This window comes from Aotus nancymaae, unplaced genomic scaffold, assembly GCF_030222135.1.
Source record: "Aotus nancymaae isolate 86718 unplaced genomic scaffold, 86718_ANA_hifiasm-v0.15.2.pri h1tg000090l, whole genome shotgun sequence".
NCBI classification, from domain to species: domain Eukaryota; kingdom Metazoa; phylum Chordata; class Mammalia; order Primates; family Aotidae; genus Aotus; species Aotus nancymaae.
This window is the reverse complement of record NW_026988505.1, coordinates 5370700-5387483: the sequence shown is the minus strand read 5'-3', so window position 1 is coordinate 5387483 and position 16784 is coordinate 5370700. Positions and strand designations below refer to the sequence as shown.

At 46.0% G+C, this 16784-nt stretch overlaps 1 pseudogene; it reads left to right on the top strand.

Moving 5' to 3' along the window:
- The first annotated feature begins 57 nt into the window (after window positions 1–57).
- On the top strand, window positions 58–15965 carry LOC135271794 (uncharacterized; annotated as a pseudogene).
- The last annotated feature ends 819 nt before the right edge of the window (window positions 15966–16784 follow it).

Genomic DNA, 16784 nt, shown 5'->3' with positions numbered 1-16784 from the left:
TGGTGAAACCCCAGTCTCTACTTAAAAAAAAAAAAAAAAAAAAATCAGCTGGGAGTGGTGGCGCATGCCTGTAGTCCCAACTACTTGGGAGGCTAAGGCAGGAGAATTGCTTGAACCTGGGAGCTGGAGGTGTGGGCAGATTAGTATCTGCTGGGAACACTGCATCCTTACATGGTGGAGGGGATTGAAGGTCAAGAGGCTTCAGCTAGTTCCCTGCTGCCTTTTTATGAGTCATGAAGCCATTTGTAAGAGTAGGGGCCCTGCCTCTTAATACCACCGCAATGACAATGACAATGTCATGTGAATTCTGGAGGGGACGCAGTCACACCACAGCACCCGGTGAATGTGATTCTCTCCCGTCAGCATTCTGTGAGCTCCACGAGGCCAGGGTTCCGTCTGTTTTGTTTTCTGATTTATTCCAAGCCCCACATGCCTGGCACAGGATGGTGGCAGGGGAGTGGGGAGTGGATGAACCAGTAGTACCCAGGGCTGCCAGGCAGGGCCCCACAGGGGACAGACCCAAGGGCTGATGCAGGGATGTCTTTGAAGGGCATAGTTACCATGATAAGGGCAGGGCCGAGAGGCTGGGCAGCCAGCTTCACCCTCGCACGGGGTGCCTGACAAGACCAGCGGCCAGAGGTGATGTCCTCACTAGAGAACTGTGGACACTGGAAACTGCGTGGCCAGAAGGGGAAACGATCGGGCCTCCGGTGGAGACCAGCCTGGGTGGGGTCTGTCACGGTCAGCTGCCTTTCCTTCATGCCGGGACGGAGATACGTGTGTGTGTGTGTGTGTGTGTGTGTGTGTGTGACAAAGCATTTGATAGCATGCCAAAAGCTTCCTCCATTAAGTGCATGTGAAGTGTTTGACCAGGTCAGAAGCCTTCTTGTTCTGAGCGCGTGTGCTCACGCAGACAGAAGTGGAGGGGCCCCGTTGTTCTGCCCTCACACAGCTGAACTGCAAAGGCCTCCCGCTTGTCGGGCTGGCGGCTTGGCAACAAAGTGCATCAGGCGTGCGTCTGGGGCTCTGCTTCGTGCTCTATCCCATAGTGGCCCAGGCGGGTTGGGGTTAGACAGGTACCGGTGCCCCACACTTCTGCTGTGGCTTCGGCAGTAAAGACAGGAGGCACCCACGTCACAACAGGAAACACAGGCAGGGGTGTTGGGGCAGCCCTCAGGGTCTCCAGACCCCCGCCCAACACCCACAGCAGCCCAGGAAGGAAGGGCAGAGTTCCAGGTGTCACCTGGCGGGGAGCTCCCAGGAGCTGCCCTTCCCTGAAGTCACGGGACAGGAATGACAGGTCGGGGGACTGCCGGAAGCTGCCACGCCTGTGATCAGAGCATGCCCAGGCTGCAGGGGCTCCATCACGGGGTCTGCGAGAGCCAACCTGCCTGCCTTGTGCTCACACCTGGCTTTGCTCTCTGCAGAACCCAGCGCACGTGATTTTGTGCGACATGCCGACCGCCGGGCTGCCAGGACAGGAGGACTGCCCTGGAGGAGTGGTGGCAGGAGAGGGCAGGGTGGGCATCCGGAAGCCTGTCCGGCGTGGTCACAGACGCATCGCTGGCCCTGCTGTCCTAATTTCAGCTCACCGCAGAGTAAATCAGAATAAACCGACCCAGACGTTCTCGAACACATGTCAACACTTGCAGTTCACCGCTGTCTTTGCTAACTTCGTCCTATTTTCTTCCAATGCCAGAGCTTATTAATTCAATATTTACATTTTTGAATAACTTTTCCCCTTTTTAGTAACTAAAATGTACTATTAGTAAAATGCATTTACTATTTTAGTAACAGAAATATACTTACTAATCATGTTTAAAATACAGCGATATGAAAAATTCAGACGTCTCTATTTTCTTCTGATGACTCAACCCCAAATGTCTGGAATTGACTCTGAGGTATCCAGGGTCGGGAGCCAGCCATCCAAGAGGAAAAAGAAACCACACCCTTCCTTCTGGGAACCCGGCCAGGAGACCCAGAGCGCAGGCGCCTGGCCTCAGTGACTCCTCATTTCCACATCTGCAGGCCCATGGTGTGAATTCATTTCTTTTCTCACTGCAGGTATTTTCCTTTCACGTTGTGCTGCTTCACACCTGGCGCCTCAGTTAGCACTCCCGCCTGCCTGAAGCCGTGTACATCCCGTTCCTGCAGGGTTCCATACCTGCAACCTCAAACCCATAGAAAGATTTCAAAAGTTAAACCGAAGTTCAAACCCTCCATTATTACAGAAAGTTATTAAATGTCAAGTCTCAATCTGAAAAGTTTCTTTAAGTAGAAAACATTTTTTAAAAAGTTCAAGACAGGGTCTTGCTTGTTGGCCAGGCGTGGAGTGCATTGGGATGATCATGGCTCACTGTAACCTCAAACTCTTGGGCATAAATGATCCTCTTGCCTCAGCCTCCAAAGTAGCTGGGATCACAGGTGTGTGTCACCATGCCTAGCTAATTTTTAAATTTTTGTGTAGAGACGGGATCTTGCTTACTTTCTCAGGCTGGTCTCAAACTCCTCTGCAGTCCTTCCACACAGGCCTCCCAAAGTGCTGGGATTACAGGCGTGAGCCACCGTGCCCAGCCTACATACAAAACTTTTATAGTTCTGTTAACTTTTTTAACGTTTTCTGTGTGTTTTTTCAAAAATAATATGTGAATTGCAAAGTCACAATTGGAACACAGTGCATTTTAGCTGCAGCTTCATTTGTTACAAGGAATTTCCCAGCATATCTAGTCAACCCCAGAGATTCTGTTTCCACATAACAATCACAGAGCACAGAGTGTTCGAGCCAGGGAGTAGTTTTTTGCCGACAGCCAAAGCTTAGCAAGGTTGAGCCCGCCATGCGATATTCCCATTGTGCATTTTCTGTAATTTCAGATTATCTCAAATAGAAAGCATGCAGCCCTTAAAAAAAATAAAGCTCAGGGAAAATCTCATTTGCTAAACGTGGCTTTTAACATTGAATTTGGAGCTGATTACAGGACTGCAATTGCGTTCTGCCAGCATGGGTCCCTCGCCAGCCCGTCCTCCGCCAGCTGGTGCCTGTCTTCTGGCCCTTGGTGTGCACGCAGCACAGTCTGGCCACCGACAAGGAGACGGCTAGCGGCTGAGTGTATTTTCCTTTGCAAGTGAAGGTAAGCCTGGATCGAGGACACCTTCCCACGCCTTCCTACCTCCTTTTGGCGTGAAATGCAGTCCCAGTCCCTACAGGGGCACCTGCCATTGCTACCACGAGGAGCAGGCACGAGGATCCGCATCCACACTCCAGCGTGGGAAGGAATGGATGGCATAGCCCTGGGCCACCAGCCTGGGGTCCCATCATGTGAAAAAAACCGGCCTGACGGCACCAGTGAAGGAAACACCCCACCTGCTTTGTTCACCTTTACCCTGTCTCATAGAGGTTCCTAAACAGAATGAAGAGTGTTAACCACGTGAATGATTAGAAAACCCTGTGTAGAAGACACCGATGGTTTGCAACTGTGGACTTCTTCAAAATCACCTTGACTGGGAGGGAGACAGAACGGGGGGCCCGGACGTCACCCGTGTCTCAGATGCCGCAGCTTCAAAAGGAGGCTGCGTTGTTTAAAGGAAGTTACTCTGTTCCATTTTGTTTTTGTTTTTAGCTTCTTACTTTGAACTAATTTCAAACTTACAGAAATTTAAGGGGAAAAAAAAACCAAACCTTCCATATACTCTTTATCCATATTTATCCTTTGTTAACTTTTTGCCACATTTGTCACAGCAGTCTCTTTTCCCTTTCCCTAGGTCTCTCTCTCCTTGTGTCTTTCTTTTTTTACTTCATATCTCTTACCCCTTAATACTTTAGTGTTTATTGGCCAGGCGCAATGTCTCACGCCTGTAATCCCAGCACTTTGGGAGGCCGAGGCAGGTGGATCACTTGAGGTCGGCAGTTGGAGACCAGCCTGGCCAACATAGTGAAATCCCGTCTCTACTAAAAAATGCAAAAATTAGCCGGTGGTGGTGGCACGCCCCTGTAATGCCAGCTGCTCGGGAGGCTGAGGCAAGAGAATCCCTTGAACCCTGGAGGCAGAGGTTGCAATGAGCCGAGATCATGCAACTGCACTCCAGCCTGGGCAACAGAGTGAGACTATGTCTCAAAAAAAACAAAAACAAAAATACAAAACGGAAACCAGAAAACAAAAACAAACAAAAAAACCTTTAGTGTTTATTTCCTAAGAATAAGGATATTCTCATGTAACCGCATATGCTCTCAATTCCAGAAATGTAACATGGAGTCAGTACTCCTCATCTCGTCTGCAGTTGCATTCTAACTTTGACAGTTTCTTTTCCGTCCTTATTTTTCTTGATCCAGGACGGAGCGCCAGATCACATGCTCTATTTAGTTATCACATCGCTTTATTCTATCTGCTGCAGTTCTTCAGCCTGTCTTTCTCTTTAATGGCAGTGATATTTTTGAATAATACCAGCTGGTTGTATTAAACAGTGCCCCTCAATTTGGTTTGGTCTGATATTTTGTCAGGATTGAATTCAAGTTATGTATTTCTGGCTGGAGTGCTTTGTAAACAACGTCCTTGGGATATCAAACGCAGAGGCGTCTGTCAGTTTGTCCTTATTGGCAATGTTAATTTTGGTCATTGATAAAGTGGTTCCTCCTCTGAATAGTCACTGATTTTCCATGTCCTTGGGTGTATTGTGGGTGACCTGCTGAGGCTGAGAATGCCCTGTCTGTCCACAAAGCTGCCACCTGCCCCAGGCTGGCCTCACTGGCACCAAGTCACGTTTGCACTCAGTTGGGTCAGCCTTTTCGGCAGTGGTTCAATATGCTAATTTTCCAACTCCATCACTTCTTACGGCATTCTATAAAGAAGGGCCACTTTCTTCCCAGTGTTTATTATCACTGTGGGTTCATGGATTCTTTGTTTGGTAACATTATTCTGTTTATAGTGGGTTACTGTTGATTGTTGTTCTGATAGCAGTTGCTGCCCACATTGTTCCAGGTTTGCCGTGGGTGTCTGTCCAGGCGGTTCTAGCATTATTCTCTGAACCAATCCTTGTTTTGAGTCCTGATTTTCTATGCAGTGGGATGCACCTGCTCCAAGGATTCTGGTTCCTCTTAGTGAGGAATGGGATTTAGAAGTCAAGATGTGTGTGAGATGTGCTCGTTGTTCATGGGCATCAGAACCTCCAGAGCCTTCTACCTCCACTGCAACCAGCACCACGGCACTTCCTTGCCTGCCCCACTCCTGCACATCCCAAATTGCATGGTGATGACTGCAGCTCACAGCAGCCAAGGAAGCATCACATGTGACTCAAACACACCATAGCACAGAGCAGGTTTGGAACAGCTCTACCCACAGGACCACAGAAAACAAACCCACTGAAAGCTCCAGACCTGTTTGCAGCGTTTTTCTTTAGTCTGAGGGTGTGTGGTCAAAGTGCTGTCTTCAGAAATTACTTAAGTGTGTTCTTTCGCACTCTCATTCTGATGATGGCTAATAATTTGAAAGACAGCTGGGTTCCTTTGTTGGAATTCTGTTGTGGCATTTTCCCCACTTCTGGATAATTTTATTGTTTGAATATGTAAAATGGCATGATTCCGAAAGTTAAAACTATTCAAAAAGCTGTGCTCGGAGAGCTGTCATCTCCCCTCTATTTCTTCTGTCCTGGTTTCTCCAAAAGGAACCAGTTCATTTATTTTAACAACTTTCCTGAACTATAATTCACATACTATAAAATTCACCCGTTTAAAGTATATTTAGTGGGTTTTAGTACTCATAGAATTATGAAACCGCCACAGTTAATTTTAGAACATTTTCATCAACTAAAAAAAAAAAATCTGTACCCATTAGTAGCTATTCCCCATTCCCCTCACACTCCTGCCACCTCAGTCCTCCTCCCTGGTCGTAGGCAACAGCTAATCTTTTTGTCTCTATAGATTTGGCAGTTCGGGACGTTTCCTGTGAGGGAATCATAGAATACATGGCCTTGTGCCTCTGGCTTCTTTCACACAGCGTCACGTTGCCAGGGTTCATCGGCGTGGTGTGTACCAGTACTTCCTCCCTTTTTATTACCAGATAATACTCCATCATATGGATTGGCCACATTTTATGTAGCTGTCCATCAGCTGATGGCCTTTTGAGTCGTTTCCACTTTTTGGCTATTACGAACAATTCTGTCATGAGCGTCATGTGCACATTTTTGTGGGAACATACAGTGTCCCCTCTCTTACGTATTCCACAGGGAATGGAACTGCTGGGTCCCACGTTTGCTCTATGTTTAGATGCTGAGGATCTGCCAAGCCATTTCCCAAAGCACATGCACGCTTAGCAGCCTTATGTTCCCTTTAGTGCGTGAGGGTTCCGGGCTCTGCTCATCCTTGGCAGGCCTTGTTACTGTCTGTCTGTGTCCTGATTGCCATGCTAGTGGGTGTGGGGTGGTGTCTGAGTGTGGCTTGATTCCCGTTTTCCTGATGGCTGATGACGCTGCGTGTCCTCACTTGTGCCTGGCCCCTTCGCATGTCTTCCTCAGAGCAACGCCTCTTCAGATCCTTTGTCCATTAGGCCCAGTGGGGTAATTCTTTCACTGTGGAGTTGGAAGAGTTCTGGATCTACTCTGCATGCACACCATTTATGAGACACTGGTCTGCACAGACTTCTTCCCACTCTCAGGCTTGTCTTTTCACTCTCTTGATGTTTCTGGAAGTTTCCATGTTCCTTTTGTTCTTTGTGCTTTTCATATCATGTCACAAAAGGCTTTCCCTAATCTGAGACTGCAAAGATTGACACTCATATTTTTTCCTGAGACTTTTATAGTCTTACCTTTTACAGTTAGGTCTTTGATTCCATTTCTAGTTTATTTTTCACCTTAGATTAGTTAGCCTGTTCTTGGGTGTCTTACACATGGAATCGTGCAGGATTCTTTTTTTTTTTTTTTTTTTTTTGAGACAGATTCTTGCACAGGCGCCCAGGCTAGAGTGCAGTGGTGTGATCTTGGCTCATTACAACCACCATCTCCTTGGTTCAAGCAATTCTCCCATCTCAGCCTCCTGAGTAGCTGGGATTACAGGCACCCGCCATCACGCCCAGCTAATTTTTGTATTTTAGTAGAGATGGGGTTTCACCATGTTGGCCAGGCTGGTCTTGATCTCCTGACCTCAGGTGATCCACCCGCCTCAGCCTCCCAAAGTGCTGGGATGACAGGCGTGAGCCACCACATCCGGCCCGTGCAGTATTTTTTTTTTTACAAAAATTCTTGTTATGGTTTCAGAATTTACATTTTTGAAAAATATGTGTCTTTCATCTATATTTCCTAAATAATGTACCATTTTTTTAAATGTTAGCAAACCTCTCTATCTGCAGGGCCTTTTGTTCTATATCTTGTTTATTTGTATCTTTTTGTTGTTGTTGTTTGTTTTTCTTTGAGACAGATCTTGCTGTGTCGCCTGGCCGGAGTGCAGTGGTGTGATCTCAGCTCACCACAACCTCCAACTCCCTGATTCAAGCGATTCTCCTGCCTCAGCCTCCCGAGTAGCTGGGATTACAGGTGCCTGCCACCACGCCCGGCTAATTTTTGTATTTTTAGTAGAGACGGGGTTTCACCATGTTGGTCAGGATGGTCTTGACTTCGTGATCCACCTGCCTCGGCCTCCCAAAGTGCTGGGATCACAGGTGTGAGCCACCATGCCCAGCCCTTACTTGTTTTTTGGTTTGATTGGTCTTGTTCAAGCTCTATTTGTTTTATTAATCTTTCTAAGCAGTAAGGGGTTATTTTTGATTAATCTTTTATTTTGATAACTGTTTCTGTCCTTATGTTTATTATTTCCTTTTTTCTTGTTTTCAATTTATTGTTTTTTCTTTTTTCAGAATTTTTGTATTGAATACATTGTTTCATTTTGAAGTTTTCTTGCTTCCTGTAAATATATTTGAAATTATAAAATTTCTTTTAAGTACTAATTTAACATTGTCCCACAAAGTTTGACATTTTTGTTTTTATTTTCATTTGGTTCTAAATATTTTGTAACCCTCTTCTGATTTGCTTTTAAACCCAGGGGCTATTTAGTAATGTTATTTTCTTTCCAAAAATGTGGTATTTAAAAAATTCTATCCTTTTGTTATTTATTTCAAAATTTATTATAGTATTATGTTAGAGAGGACACGCTTTGTTGCTTTAGAATTTATTGTGTTTCTTTCTTGCCAAATACATTTTTCATGATATATGATCAAATTGTATAAACATTCTATGCATTTTTAAAAGTATAGTCTCCATTGGATGCAGAGTTCTATGTAAATATAATAATTTAGAATTTGTATATTTCAAACCTTTGATGTCTCTGCTCTTTTATATGTTTTAAGAAATATCTAATATAATTGCCAACTTATGTTTTTCTCTGTCTAGATGTATCAGTTTTTGCTTTTCTAAAGAAACATTGTTCAGTACACGTAAGTTCATGATGGTTGCATCTTGTTTACTGTTTCCTCTTACAAGCAGATCACATCATGCTGATCTTTGGTGATTTCTTTGCCTTGGACTTTGCAGATAGTAGAGCTACTATCTAGCTTTATGTTGATTCAAATTTGCCTAGCACTTCTTTTTCTATTTATTTTAAACATTTTAGTATTCTTTACTTTTAAGTATGCTTCTCTTAGAAAAGTTTATTCTTTTTTTATAAATCCAATCTTTGTATTGGTGTTTTTAGCTCATTAAGTGTCTGTGGTTGCATCAGGACTTTATTTCTGCCTCCTTCGTTCATAATTGGCTTTTACATTCCTTTTTCCCCAAGTTTCTTCTATAATTTTTAATAGTGGTTACGTTTAGCTTGAGAACCACTTCAATATATGTCTAATCCTACTGATTTTCTGAGCAGATTAATATTAAATCTTTGGACTCCCATGTTGATTCTGTTTAGATATTTACTTTTGCATTGTTGTAAATGTACATCATCTACTCTCCTCATTTTGGTCCTGGCATTTTTAGACAACAGTAGACTTTACTAAAATCTGTTTGATCTAAAGCTTTTTATACTCATAGTTCCTATATCTCACACAACATCCTTCTGGATTTATTTTTCTTCTAATTTCCTTGAAGAACATTTTCAAAGTGGGTCTTGGCAAAGTGGATCTTCTGAGGCCTTTTATATTGGAAAATAATTTGATATGTGCTTATACGTCAGTGACTGTTGAGCTGGCTATAAAATTCTATGTCAAATTCTTTTCCTTCATGTCTTTAAAAATATTACTCCAGGGTCTTCTGGCACCCAGTGTGGCAGTTGGAAGCTCTGAAACCAAACTTATTCTTACTCTTTTGTAGGTGATCTGCTCTTCATAGAAACTTTTGGAATTTTCTTTGATACTCTTGAATTCCACTGTCAATTATGTGTAAGTTTCCCATCCATCCTATTTGATGCTCTCTAAGCCCTTTCAATTTGAGAACTTTCGTCTTTGTTTAATTTTCCTCATTTAACCTTTGAATATTTTTTTCTCCATTTTTATTTTTCTCTTTGTTCCTGGAACTCCATTATGTGTACATTGCCACTTCTTTAATTACCTCAGTCACCTTTAACTGTTCTTTCACACGTTCTCTCTTTTCCTGTTACCTTTTCGGTGAGTTGCCTCCACCTGCTCACCTGGCTTGGGCTCCATTTGGCCTCATCATATTTCTTATTTCAGTTCTTTCGTTAGGTGCTAGACATTACTTCTTCCCTGCTTTATGTCTCTGCTATCTGCCCTTATCTCTTTGAATATGTTTATTTGTATAAATTATTGTGCATCTGTTTTAAAACTTTGAACAGGTTCCCAGCTCCTCAGGAGGCTGAGACAGGACAATCACTTGAACCCAGGAGGCAAAGGTTGCAATGAGCCAAGATCGCACCACTACACTCCAGCCTGGGTGACAGAGTGAGACTCCATCTCCAAAAAATAAAATAAAATAAGTAAAACTTTGAACAGTATCCTCAGCTCAACTTGTTTCTTTTTCAGAAGTTGCAGCCCTCAGGTATTAGCTACTTGGAGTGAGAGTGTCCCCCTAAGGTATAAGAGACTGGCCTGAGAAGGCCCAGGTCAGGTCTTCCCCAGAACTGGAGTTGGGAAGGGGAAGAATCTGGGCTAACCACTCCGTTTTCTCCAGCCGTACCTCCAGCCCTACCTCCAGCATCTGGGGGCAGGGAGTTGCAGTCAATCTCTTAAAAAACAAACAGCTGAAAGTGCAGTAAGGTGAGGCGTCCTCTGAGGACCAGACAGGTGGAGACCTGCCTGCTGTACAGGGGAGGGGTAAGGAAGCGGGGTGGAGCCATCTCCCCCCAGCCTGGAGCCATCTCCCCCCAACCTGGAGCCTCCCCTTTGGTGCTCCCACTCACAAGATTGCTGCTTTTGCCGTTGACTGGTAGGAACTCCAGGCCGTTTCTCCAGCTGTCCCTGAATTCTCCTTGTCTTCTTCCTTCCTAACTTCCTCAGTCCCAGGCTGGAGGCTCCAGTCTGCAAATCAGGTCCCACGTCACCCTCCACACCTTCCCATTGGTGTAGTTGTGTTTGGAGTCTGGACATGCGAAATCTCTCCGTCCTCCTGGAGCAGTTGTTGGCACACGGGCTGTTGCGGAATCTGCCCAGGTGTCCCCCAGACATTACAGATCCCAAGACACTCCTGGGTCCCAGATCCCCAGAGCTGGAGGAGCGGGACCCCTTCTGCCCTCCCAGGCTTCCTCCCAGGGTCAGGAACTCGCATCTGCCTGGGTTCTCACTCCCCTCTCTCTCTCTCCTGTCTCTTTTCTCTTTCTCTCTCACTGTCCACTAGGTTTTATGGAGGAATCCAGAGAGAACATCCTGGTCTGCTTACCATCACATCGACCCCGCCCCCAGCCTTGAGGCTCTGCACTGTCTCCCGTCCCGTGCCTGTCCAAAGCCCCTTCCACCCAGGACCATCGCCCCTTTACACTCAGGGGTACTGGTCCGTCTACACCGTGCTGAGAGCTGCTGCATGAAAAGACCCCTGGATCTCATCCCCTCCAGCAGCTACCTCTTTTTCTCTTTCTAGAGAAACCACCTAGAAGGACTTCCTACACCACACTGTTCCCCCCTCCTCTTTCCTGTTCTCCTCAGGCCCACAGCCCACCACAGTGCCCTCTGCCCCCATAGTCACCCCTACCAGGGTGCCCCTAGCAGCATTCACTCCACCAACCCCTCCTCCAGAAGTGCTTTTTTGGGGGGAATTCTGGAGCCCGATCCTGGTCCCCCTCCCACCATCCTAACCTCCTCCTGTCCTTCTCCAGCTATAGGCTCTTCCCAGGCGAAGTCACCTATAAATCACATCCATATCCCAGAAGCTCCCAAAATCTAATCTCCAGCCCAGACCCGAATACTGGGTCAGCTGACATCTTATCCAAGGCATCACACACTTTCTCCAGCCTCGGGTCACCCACTCCAGGGCTTTGCTTCGCACCCCGCAACAAGGTGCTCTTCCTCCTGTTACTTGCATCTCGGCACGGGGGCTGCTCTGCTTCTGGTTGTTGAAGTCAAAACTCTTGGGATTTTTCTTGATTCCTCTTTCTCTTCAAACCCACATCCCATCCAGGGCCAATCCTGTTGACCTAGGCTATTCATAATAAAGCCCCGTGCCCTCTCCCTTCTCCTCTGGAAGTTTGTTGAGCGTTCATGTGCCCATCACTAATTTGATCCCAGAGTCTCCACTAGAGACAGGAGAGTCCTCTGCACAGGCTGACATACACTGGGCGTCGCAGCAGTTCCACGGGTGGGAGACAGGCCTCTCCGAGCGTTTGAATGGGCGCCTTTCTCTGTTGAAGTTTTCTTCTGCCCCATTCACTATCTCCTCTGACCACACAGTTTGGTTTTACCTCTTTCTCCATGTCGAAGGCTTCCTTGTGTCCTTGGTCTTTGACTATTTCTCAGCACGAGGCACTGAGAAGGGGTGTGGAACCCCAGGGGTCTGTGTGTGGGGGTGGCATGAGGAGGTTTGCCTGTGGGACGCGGGATGACTAGGGAGCCTCGTGGGTCTCATATTCAGGAACCCGTGAATCACGCAGGTTTTTCTCATGGGTGTGTGTTTCCCTGAAAGGAATTCTGGGGTCCCTGGGGTGTGGGGTGCAAAGATCTGTAATTCTGTCCCCTGGGGTATGGGATGGAAGGATCTGTAATTCGGCTGCCACACTCTTGGATCCAAGTAGGCAAAGGTCACTGTTCCTTCACTCCTCCTACTTCCTGTTCCTGCCCCCAGATCTCCATGACAGTGTCTTCTGGGTAATTCCTCCTGGGCCCTCCCAGCTCAGCCAGGGATCCCACCTGCTCTCCAGGGTGTGGAGCAGGAGCTGGGGACCCAGCGCCTCCTGCTTTCAACCTCACCTGATGCCCCCTTTCGAGGTGCCTAGGCTTCCCTGGCTCTCCCTGTCGCTCTAGTAGCCTCCTCTGGCTGGTCTCACCTGTGTCCGTCCATCCGTCATCTGTGTGTCTGCCTCCAGCGCCCAGACGTTGCTGTGGCCCTCTGCCTTTCACTGTCTAGGCCCTGGAACATTGTATCTTCTCTTTTTCTTCTCCTTCTCTTTTCTTCCTCTTCTTCTTTTCTTTTTCATCTTCTTCTTTATAAATAGAGACAGGGTATCACTGTGTTGCCCAGGCTGGCCTTGAGTCCCTGGCCTTGAGCAGTCCTTTTGTCTCGGCCTCCCAAAGTGCTGGGTGACAGGCGTGAGCACCACACCCAACCTTGCCTTCTATCTTCTGTCTCCACTTTAGCCAGATTTCAGCAGGAAATGGATGGACATCAGTGCCCTGTCTGCCTGTTGCACCAGAAGCCCATGCGTCTGATCTAAACAACCCCCATCTTGCCTTTGTTAGGGTTTCTGCTTGGTTTTCTTCATAAAATTGATGTCTCAACTCTAATATTTTATGTTCTTCTCACAGACAACTGTGATCGACTAATCAATTACCTAATTGTCCTAAATCCAATCTTTTAATAAAATCTGATTTCTTAGGAACTGGAGTAACAGGCTTGTGAGAAAGTTCCTGCTTGGATGAGGCCAAGAGAGTGGGAGTGAGTTACAGGCTCCCAGAAGTGGGAAGTATTTTGGGTTTAGGCTGTAAAGAATTCCCTATAAATATAGCTGAACAGATTGGTCTCCTCTTGCTGTGGGACTTTCCTGTAACGTGAGGTGAGATTATGGGTTGGCTTGCAAATAAAATCAAACCAATTTCCCAATCAGGGAATGGGGCTGTGGTTAGGATGGGATGCGTGGGAGTTCCGGGGTGCTGCAGGGCTCTGCTTATGATCTGGTTACATAGCTGTTTGCTTTACAGCCATTAACTAAATGTATGGTTTGTGAATTCTTCTGCATGTATGTTTTATTTCACAATAAAATGTCAACTTTTTTAACAACTAAGCAAAGTTGAGAACAATGCAGTGTAATTTCCTTGGAAATATGCTTTGGCAGTTATTTAATTGGGCAAGTGGAAAATTACTTTGTATGAAGACGGTTTCTGCATATCATAAAAATGCCACGTGCTGAGCCATGCAGTAAGGGAAAGTATCTAGATAAGGACAGCCATTTGTTCTTCCCGATAAGCCATCCGCTACTTTTTTATCTGGTAGCACACTGGCATGCCTGATGACTGGTATTTTGATAGATTAGCGAGTATTTACATGTCTCAAACAGGCGAGTTTAAAACCACAAAGTCAAGGGCATTTTAAAACCTTGACTTCAGGTCTTAACAATTTATCTTTTCATTTCTTCATTCTGGTCTGGCTGCTTTGCATGTGGATGTTCCTCTCCCGTCTCTTGCTGCCTGGCTTACAGGAGAACTGGGTGACGGGAACACAGGAGTCGAGAACTCTCAGGCCTCTGACAGCTGCTCTGTGCAGATCAGTCCTGCAGCCATGCACAGGAAATGCCACCAGAGCAGGACACGTCTGCTACCCTCTCGGAAGTGATGAAACCGCCTTTCAGAAATTACAACAGTAAGAAAATTATGACGTTGGAGGAGACCTGACCTAACCAGCTCTTGCCTCTGACCTCCAAACTGCTCTTTATCATTCCTGGGCTTGGGCCAAAATCATCTTGGGTGGAGGCGTCCCAAGAAACCCCTGAAATGACAGAGCTCAAGTTTGATGGTCCAGAAAGACTGGAGTCAGAGTGAGGAGGGGTAATGCAGTGGCTGGCCTTGGCCAGGAGCTGCCTCTGCAGCCGCACCCAGTGAATCCTCCCCTTACCTCGGCCACTCAGTCCGCAGCCACATCCAAGGACTCCTACCCCTGCATCAGCCACTGGAGTCCTTTCAGTGGAACCACAGGCTTTTGTGAAAGGAAAATAAATCTTGGGACCCCAAATCACTAAGCCAAAGGGAAGAGTCAAGCTGGGAACTGCGTCAGGCAATCCTGCCTTCCATTTTATTTAAAACTGCAGATTCAGGCGGGGCACAGTGGCTCACACCTGTAATACCAGCACTTTAGGAGGCTGAGGCAGGAAGATCGTTTGAGTCTGGGAGTTTGAGACCATCTTAGGCAATGTCGAAGACCCTGTCTCTAAAAAATAAGAAAAAAAAAATGCAGATTCTCTAAACCAGACTAAGGCATAAGTGACTATTCCTCTAACCTGCTTTCACATGTAAATTGTGTATTTGGTGAAAGAAAGGCTAGCCTGAGACTCAGAAGAATGCAACTGTTTTTGTCTCTTATCTGCCTGTGACCTGGAAGCCCCCACTTGGAGTTGTCCCTCCTTTCCAGACCAAACCAATGTGCATCTTACACTTACTGATTGATGTCTCATGTCTCCCTAAAATGTGTCAAACTGAGCTGTGCCCCGACCACCTTGGGCACCTGTCATCGGGACCTCCCGAGGCTGCGTCAGGGGCACATCGTTAACCTTGGCAAATGACATGGTTAGGCTTCGTGTCGCCACCCATATCTCATCTTGAATTGCAGTCCCCAGGTGTTGACGGACAGACCTGGCGGGAGGTGAGTGGATCGTGGCATGTGGTTTTCCCCATGCTGTTCTCATGATAGTGAATAAGTTCCATGAGCTCTGAGATCTGATGGTTCTGTAAAGGGCAGTTGCCCTGGGCTCCCTCACACTGGCTCTCCTGCTGCCTTATGAAGAAGGTCCTTACTTCCCTCTTGTCTTCCGCCATAACTGTAAGGTTCCCCAGGCCTCCCCTGCCATAAGGAACTGTGAGTCGATTAAACCATTTTTCTTTATAAATTACCCAGTCTCGGGTATTTCTTTATAGCAGTGTGAAAATGAACTAATACAGCAAAATAAACTTTCTAAATTGATGGAGTATCTCAGATACTTTTGAGTTCACACTTTTATCCATGGGCTGTGGTATAATGTCATATTTTCAAGCCTCCCTGTGGAGGTGGGATCTTTTGGAGTGATGATTTATTTTTCTACGATGTATATTTTATGGTCTATGTATGTTTTCCTCTTTGCAGCAGCTAACCTTCACTCATTTACTATAGTGTTTTTAGAATCAGGTGGATTTTACCTTCTGTCAGTAACTTCCTTTGCAAAGTGTTCCTGCTCTCTGGCATGACTTTTCTTGTAACTACATCCTACCTATTCTGGACTGCATGAGAAAATAGCGGGGCGTCCATCTTCATCAGCTCTGCCTCTTTGGACAGTTTGGTACAGGCTTCAAGGTTTCAGGCCTTAGGTTTTGCAAATCACTGCTCCGAAAAACCAGAGAGACCAGACCTATTTATATTCATTTTAAACACTTGACATGAGGAAGATGTCGTTTTACAAGGGTAAATGTTTATTTTAGTTTTGCTGATAGGTTACTGTTAGTGCTAATTTAAAAAGACAGAGCTTGTAGAAATATGCCTAGTGGGTTCATGTGCATTTCTTGCAAGTTCAGCCATGAATAAAATGGACTTGTACATACTGATGCTTCTTATCTATTAGAGAGATCCATTCACTGTTTTAATCAGTGTATAAATGTAATAAGTATTAGTTTTGGAAATGCAAAGTACAATAAAGAGGGAAACAGACCATGTGTTAGTATCTTGGTAAATTTCCTTCCAGTCGGTTCTCCTGTGCGTCTGCTCAAGGCCATGCACTAGCAGCGTTTTCTTCGTTTTTTTCACACCTTGCATAACTTACACACATGCCAAAGGTATGTTTTATTCCCATCTTTACTAGTTTTAGGTGCTGCTGGGAGACATGGGAGAAGGGCCATGGCATGGCCACCACTGGGCGGGAAAAGTGAGCCTGCTTCTCCAGGCTTGACTCTCCTCGGCTGTGGACCCAGCTGTCTCCGGGGTTTTCCTTGGGGCTGATTTTCACATGAAGCTGTTAATTTGGTCTAGGAACACTCGGGAGTTTTGATTTTTATTTCAACAGCACACCCTCCCCACCCTGCACCCAGATAATCCTATAGCTCCCAGTCTCTCAATCAGCTGCAAAAGGAAGGTTTTGAAGTGGAGGCTACCTCATGTCCTACCCTCTAAGCTTTCTTTCTCAGTAATATTTGTATCAGTGGATTTTCTGAACCTTTCACAACTAGAAATTCTCTCTTTCCACACAAAATATATACTATATATATTCATAAAAATGAATATGGGCCAGGCGTGGTGGCTCACGTCTGTAATCCCAGCACTTTGGGAGGCCGAGGTGGGTGGATCACGAGGTCAAGAGATGGAGACCATCCTAGTCAACATGGTGAAACCCCGTCTCTACTAAAAATACAAAAATTAGCTGGGCGTGGTGGCCCATGCCTATAGTCCCAGCTAGTCAGGAGGCTGAGGCAGGAGAATTGCCTGAACCCAGTAGATGGAGGTTGCGGTGAGCCGAGATTGCGCCATTACACTCCAGC